This window comes from Lolium rigidum, chromosome 3, assembly GCF_022539505.1.
Source record: "Lolium rigidum isolate FL_2022 chromosome 3, APGP_CSIRO_Lrig_0.1, whole genome shotgun sequence".
In the NCBI taxonomy this organism is placed as follows: domain Eukaryota; kingdom Viridiplantae; phylum Streptophyta; class Magnoliopsida; order Poales; family Poaceae; genus Lolium; species Lolium rigidum.
Window position 1 is genome coordinate 131,395,605 of NC_061510.1, and position 8,259 is coordinate 131,403,863.

Below are 8,259 nucleotides of genomic sequence, written 5' to 3' on the forward strand. Positions count from 1 at the left end.
GTGTAATAGGAATTGATCCAGGTACTAGCACAAATAAACATAAGGATCGACATCCAACCAGTTGAGGTCATGAAAATTGTACGAATGATGTTGAGCAGACATTTTGGTGTGCTCCAGCAGAGTTTTTCCATCATTCGGTTCACTGCTCTCCAATGGTCGACAGCTCAAACATGGGAGGTCATAATGCTTGTGTTATCAATCGCTACACATTAATCGAGGGTGATCTCGGTAATGTAGTGCATGATGATCATCCATATGATTGCCAGGGCCCTCTCTTTGCAAGTGCCAACCGAGTTTGGAGCTTTTCTTGACATGAATCACAAATTCCGTTATCAACATGTTCATCAGCGACTTCAACATGATCTAGTGAAGTATTTGTGGGCGAGGGGAGGAACCGTCGCATGAATCTGGATCTCTTTGAACTTCTGTGACTTTAATTTATTTTAACTATTACGTGCACTATTATATTTGCTATGTTTGAATATAGTTGAATAATGCAAAAAAAATTGGTTGAATTGTCATTTGCAATTACGAATCGCCGAGGATGGGTTTTGTTTAAAAATAATTACGTATATAAAATATTTTGCATTTGGAGTGCCACTGTGGGTACACGGCCCCAAAAAGGCGACATTGTGTCCTGGCGACAACAAAACGCGAGTGTCGGCGCTATTGCTAGATAGAGTTACGGGGGCCCCAGCGCCGATGATCTATGCCCTACTCGTGAATCTAGAGATCGAGTTCTATGCCGCGAGGAGGAGGAGGAGGAGGAAGAGAACTATTTTAAGTGTTTGATGCTCTTAGTATATTCGCACACATGGACTAGGCAGCAGAGGTTCGGCAACATGTTGAGGGAGTGCAACATATAGATCTTGACCAGTCGCACGTCCGGCATAGTTTAATTTGCAGACTAGAACCTGCATTGCTTTGCTTCCTAACAGGGAGCCACACACATGGGTGGCACTGTCATTGCCACACTGTTCTTTGTAGTGTACAGTAGTGAACCGCGGAGTGCACGACCTGCCTGAATCTCGGCTGCCGTTCCATGTTACCCTATCTTTACACAAAGGGCACCGAGGGAGGCGTAGGTCCGGCCGGCTTGGATCGTGCTCGTAGTATTTATATTACCTTATTTTCAAAACCTAAGGCTTATATTTTTTTTAAAAGTCAGACCAAGTAAGTTTGATTAATTTTTAGAAAAATCTATCTATAAATATGATATTTTGTAGATATTATATGATAATATAGTTCATTATCTATCTAATAATATTAATTTTATATTTTATATGCTAATACTTTTAGTAAAAAATTAGTTCAAACTAGCATAGTTTAACTTTCTAAAAAATAAGCTTTGATATTTGGGATGGAGGTAGTATTTATATTCAAGCTGGGGCTGAAAAGTGGCGCTACTGCGCTGATTTTATATTTGACTCTGCCCATGATTCTCAGCCCAGACAATCGATCGATGGATGGCCTGCGATCCCCGCACGTGCTCGCATGCAGTGGTTTGCTAGTTGACTCGACTGAAGCGGATTCGCGCGCGCTCTCTGCTGCAATGGAGACAATCGAATTCAGCACGACAGCACGGATGACGCACGCTCGCTGCGCCGGCAGGTGGACGAACAGCCGGCATGCATGCACGCTTGCGTCGGCCGCCCGCGCGTACATGCATTTGCCATTGCCCTTGCAAGGAGAGCGGTCCGGCGCCTGCTACGAACTCGACAATGCACTCGATTATTATGGATCACAGCACATGCAGCGGAGATGGCCGGACGGTGGCGCTCCACATCGATCGATCGCCATGATAAACGCTAACGTAATAATTCGTCGTTTGTTCGCCGGTCGCACGCGAACATGCACGAAACACATGAATCAAGTAAAGGAGAGGTACGGCACACGTGGCTGGCTCCCACAACGCCACTGTTGGCACAGTTCCGTTGTGGTTCTCTTTCAGATGCGCGCAGCCTGGCTTGCCAATGCGATTGCAGCTGCGGTGGAGCAGCTCATGCTAGTACGCCCGGCAACCACGGCGTGAGCGCGAGCGAGGACTGCACATGCACGCATGTGGTTCTACTGTTTGAAGTCAATCCCAGGCCCAAAGGCTGTACGCGTCGGAGACAGGGCCTGGTGTAGACATCGTCTCGATGACTCCATCTATCTGGTTGCTAACTCAACTCAAGATGATAGGGTATCTAACTGTGGTGAGTGGATGGTGCTAAATGGTGTCTGTAGACCTTCATCTTATGGCTGGGACTCGGGACGTATGGTGTCTAACACACGTGCGTCCCTAAGTGCAGTGTAAGGTTGCCTTATGGATGTTAGTTCAATTTCCCGATGGTGTTGGGAGCTGGGACATGAGATTTGGGAATGGTGGCTATGCCTGTCTGGTCCGGCAGACTTATGACTGCTCGCTCGTCGACAAATGTGTGGGTGGCTGGTTCGCACTACTACCCATCTGAAAAAGGACTGCATGCGTTGTGTACGTAACCATGGACCGGTCGATCATCTACTGTACCACCTCTGCAACAGTTCATGATCATGAGCTAGCTAAACCAGCCGCGCGTAGGAGCTTGCCACGTATGACACGAGTACGAGCGGTGCATGTAGCGGTAGACCGATCACTTGACGTGCGTCTTCTCCTTGTTTTTCCACTTCTCCATGAACCCCGTACGCGAAGCATGGAACAGCCAGTACACACAATCTACAGGGCCGGCATGGTCTACCTCATAAAATCGGAGTACACAGAGCCGGTCATATGCATGCGCTAGCTTGTGCAGCTCGCAAAAGCGGTTTTCTTGTCCCGGCAGGAGAAAGTAACGACAACCACACATGTAGCGCTCCTCTTGCTGCATTTCGGTTCAGTTCTTTTAAAACGAAATTCTGTTCAAATTTACCAACATTACGTTTAATGTGCCTCCCACGTTGGACGGGCGCGCATATGCCATCCACGCCATTACACAATCCATTCAGCCACTTGGGTTCAAGGATGGCAAACTTTGAATGCAAGAACCAGGTCAAAAACTCTGTGTGGTGTCTAGTTGATTAGTCATGTGCTTATATCTAGATCATCAATTTGATCTATACAATTGAAATAAAAACATAACATTTGAAATTTCTAATGACATAATGTTTTTACTATTTACTTTGGATGAAGTTGACAACCTATAGTTAAATTATGGTGTGCTTGGAGTACTTCCGATCCATTAACTAGAGTGGTATGATGGATGGAAGATCCGCGGCCCTCGGAATGCTGGCCCGCGGCCACCGGAGCATCCTAAATAGGCGGCAGAGCCACCGACACAATGCTATTAGGGGCGCCGGCACAAGCTCCCTTAATATCGGGAGGGATTCCCAACACTGACAACCCCTATATTTTATTAGGGATCACGGTGAATTCAAATTAAACTGCAAATTTTATTGTTATATATCACAAAGTTGAATGAAAAATGGTACACTTCAACTAAAACCTAGCCTACTAGTTAACGGTTAGGGCCGCCTTCTCTCACGCCCCCTCACCGCCCTTTCTTCGTGCATCTGGCGGTGCAACATCGCCGTAGGTGTGGCTGAAGCTCACCTATATGCCGTACTTGAGCGCCGCTCGCCACTTACGGGATGCCTCGTTCTAGGCGGCCATCGCTTCTTCACGGGCAGCCAAGGCAGCATACCTCTGAGCATTGAGCTTGAGAAGCCTGTAGCGCTCGCCCGCCATGAGGAGACGACCATCCTCCTCTGTGGGCGCCCGTTTGCGCGAGATCTTGGCGACACACTCCAACATGGCGACGTTGGTCTTCTCGAGCACTTGTTTTTGGATCCTTGGGTCTAGTGCTACGTTGAAGGAGGCTAGGATTACAGCCTCATCCGGGTCCTCGATGCCTCCCCCCCCCCCTCCGTTGCCCACTACGCCTCCTCCTCCCCCGTGACCTCAGCCTTTGCGTCCACCACGAACGTCTGGTTCCATGATGTCTGCAAGGTCACAAATGAATATCATGATCATTGTTATCCTCGTGTACACATGATTTACAGAGGTAGCGGATCGCTGTCACTTTGTACGCCCGTGTACCGCCAATCATATGCAACGACAACGACGGTTCCCATCGGCGGACCTACCGTTCCTGTTGCCCGGGCGGCTGCCCGGGCTTCTCTTCCGCGCGTCTCCTGTTGATGGCGATCGACACAGCTGCGAGGCAGACAAGAACGACTGCTTTGCCCGGGCTTTGCCAGCGATTGTTGCCTTTGTTGGGCCAAATGCCCCCACACGAGTGCATGTTTCTCTTGGCCCATTAGTCCATTAGGCTGGTCGAACGACCGAACCAACGGAAAATCAATCGATTCCCAATTCCTCAATTAGCTCTGCTGCTTCTCTCTGTGAAACCCTCGTCCCAGGCTGCAGGTTCGAGCTCTCCTTCCGCGCGTGATCCTAATTCAGGCGAGCCGGCGAGTCTGACTCTCAAGGATGGCCTCCAATTACGGGAGCGAGCCTCCCAGGCATCAGGGCGCATCCAGTGTCGCGCATCCCGGGGACGACAGCCGCAAGCGGAAGCGGGGCAGCTCAGGCGTGAGCTCGTGGCGGCGAGTTCGGCGGCCCGGAGTGAGGAGGCAACTCCGGAGGGCAGCGGCTCGAACCAGAGCCGGCGGGCCGACTCAATCTCGTCGGCTCCGGGCAGTAGAAGACAACTAGGTTTAACTTATTTCTGACTTTCTCAGATTTTTATTTGAGCAGATGTCCAATTTTATAATAATTTTGAGTATAGATTGTTGAAATGGACTTAAAGTACTTATTCTAGAACATAAAATTGTTTAAATTTCAGCAATGAGATGCTTTTTGGTTGACACAACATGTTCGTACTACAACAAGATCAACAACCGCAAGCTAATGAAGGAAATGGGGTGGAAATGCATATTAATGAATACAATCCGATGCTTTTTTACTGTGATATAGTTTATGTTGCTGGTCTTCGACGAAAACAAATTAATGAATACTATCCGATGTTTTTTTTACCTGTGTACACCTTTATATGTGAAAACTTCCTCATGTGGTCTTAATATTTGCTTATGTATATGCGAAAAAAAATTAGTCACATTCTGGAAAATTTTCTGGGTCCGCCACTGACGGTTCCTACTCCAAAGTCCCGTATGCAAATAGTGTATGATTGATAAGATCATTGATAAGAAGCACTTAGACAATCAACTTAGCTTTTTTATTTGCTAATTTGGCTGAATGTAAGGACCGACACGAGGAGCTACCGAGATAGCGCGCGGGCGATCGGAGTGTGGCGTCGGCCGAAAAGGTAGGGGTGTCCGCCGAGTAGGGGCAGCACGCGCGGCAGGCGCGGTGAATCCCACGCGCGCGCTCGGCTCAGGGTAGTCAGGCATCATCCTACGCAGGGGGTGCAGTGTAGGTACCTTTTCGCGCGGTAAAAAGACGTGCCGACTGCCTAGCAAGCGCAGCACGCGCTGCCCGTCGCCCGCGGCGGGCGGACAGCCCATGTTAAACCGATCCAGTCTCTGCAAGATCCCAGCTTAATCTATTCGCCGCCCTAGACGACCGGTGCGATTACGTGGTGGATGGTGGTGGCACTCGCACTGTCACTGATGATCGATCGCTCGTGTGGCGGTGGTGGTGGTGGCGCCGGCCTTTGGCTATTGCATCTGCCTACGCAGTGCGCTGCAGGTTTGGCCCTCCCTGCGTGGCTGCCTGCACGTAGGCTGTCTGCTCGTAATTATGGTTCAGATCCTGCCAAAAAAATCCACTTACAGTCTATTTTATCCATTCATGTTTAAAATACAGACCAAAATTAGAGAACAACACAAAATAAACGCAAGTGGGCAGTTTGGTGATATCCCGCTCGCATCCAGAGCGCAACCCCTTTGCCCAGCCGCTCATCCCCCCACCCCACGAAGAGTGTTCGATCGTTTGCTTGGTAGACGCTATTTTTGTTGTTCTTGCATCTCTCGCCGCCAACGATGACGAGATGATGATCCATCAGTTGATGGAGGAGGAAGATGCATTTGACGCCGATATTCAGGAGCACTTGTCGATCCTCACTTGTTTTCGAAAAAGTTAACCCAACGAGCAGAAGAAGGCTTCACGGCGTGGAGGTTCCAAGTTTGGGAGGAGGAAACTAGTTGAAGGTCATGCTCCACCATGCAACTAGAAGATCAATGGTTACACATATGTAGAGAGTTGCATGAAGGATGTCGAGCGGGCATTTGGTATAATCTAAACTCGATCTGCTATTGTTCGATGCCCTGCTCTTACCTAATCTCCAAGATCAAATGTAGGAGGTGATTAATGGTTGTGTGATCATTCGCAACATGATTATCGAGACCCAGCACAAGACTCCAGTAAATGCCCATGTGGATCCCTATGAGTGTCAGGGTGCTCTTGTAGATGTTGATCATGAGATGCCCGTGGATTTTGTTGATTTCCTCGTCATTCATGTAGAAATCGATGACCCAACTGATGCTCATGTCCAACAACAAAATGATCTCATATAGTATCTATGAAGGCTCAAAGGACAGTCATGAACTTTGTCAGCTTCTTGATCAAGTTGAACATCGAATCATTGGATTTGCAAAAAAAAAAACAATTTGGGACGCCGTTAGGGGGGAGGGGGGCGAGGTTGGGAATGGGCGTGCCCTAAACCTGGCACCTAGTGGCAGTGTCCCCCAATCAACTGATCCATCACTTTTGCCGGGCGATATTTTGGGGGGTGCGAGTGGAGATGCTCTAAGGGCATCTACAGTGGTTCGACCCATTTCGGAAACTGAAAGTGTTCGTCTTGGTTCTTTTCGGTCGAGCCACACGCACAAAATCGGCCATCTCACCCACCTTGTCAGTTTTGGTTGCGGGCATACCCAGCTTGCCAACACATTTTTTTAGTAAGATTTATTTAGTGCAAACTTAACTTACAGAGCACAAAATAAAAATAAAAAATAAAATTGGGCAGAAACCCTAGGCGACGTGCTCGTTGGTCAGGTTGACGAACTCCGGTACTGGCCATGGCCATTGGACCGTTGGTGCCGCCGGAGGGGCGGGCGCAGGCGTGGGCCAATGATCCCATGACGAGCTTGGAGGGGGTGGTGCTGGTACAGGTGTTGGGCGGTGTTGTGGGGTCCCCTGCCCCGTGAGCATTGGCTCGCGCATCTGCACGGCGAGGGCCTGATACTTGATTGCCTCCTACCGCCTCAACACAATTATTGCCATGCAGAGAACCTCCTACTCTCCCACATAAGGCGTCATGACGGGGAGTTGGTCCTCCATGTTATCGGCCTTGGAATGTTGGCCTCCCAGGCGAGGAGACCGAGGTAGTCGTTGGTGTCATCCCAGACCTCCTCGACCGGGATGTCTTTGCCCATTGAGAGATCCCTCTCGACTGGCTCCTCCTCCCATCCTCCTCTTGCATCTTCATGACCGCGGCTGGCGTGATGTCGTAGTCAATTTCATCGTCGCCGGGGAACCCGAAACGGGGTTGTGGATCCCAGTCTTGATTCCCGTACGTGTCCCACAATGGGGAGTTTAGATCTGGAGGCAGGAGCAGCAGACATCGCCTTACCTCATCGCGTCGTGGCCGCCTTGGCATGACACCGGCAACACTGGAACCATCTGCGTCGATGTGCCAACTGACGGGAAGGTGGACATTGTCCCACCTAGCAGACGTTATGTTCCGATACAACACCCATGCCACATGCATGGAGATGTTGACGCAAGTGCACTTCGCCTTGGACCGCGATGACCAGCCTCGATGTCATTCTTCGTCTTCTTCCACAGCCAGCCCATGGTCCTCTCGAGGCGAGCGTAACTGGTGCTCTGGCGATAGGGGATGAGAGTGGTTGTGGAGCAAGCGGTGTGGGCGAGGGCAGGCGCGCCCCGTTTTACCTTTAAATGGACGTGGACACGAGCACCATCAATGCCGGCACAACACTCCAATCGCACATACCATTGATGGCGACGTAGAAGACCAGAGCCGCCCGTCAATCCTAGCACACGTGTGGAAGGGCTAGCGTGTGGAAGGTGAAGCAGTCGTTCGGTCGCTGCCAGGCCTAGGGCGGAAGAGGGAGGACACGTGGGAGGTCCGCGGCTGACACATTTCCAACTAAATTTGAGCTCAAAAAGAGTCACCGTGGACGCATCGGTCCGCTTGAGTCAGACCGCTGGGCTAGGTTTGCCGATCTTCGTGTCCATGCGGACCAAAACGGACAGCCACAATCCGTTTGTGTCATGCCATTGTGTAATGAACGAGACGAGAATCTAGGATATTA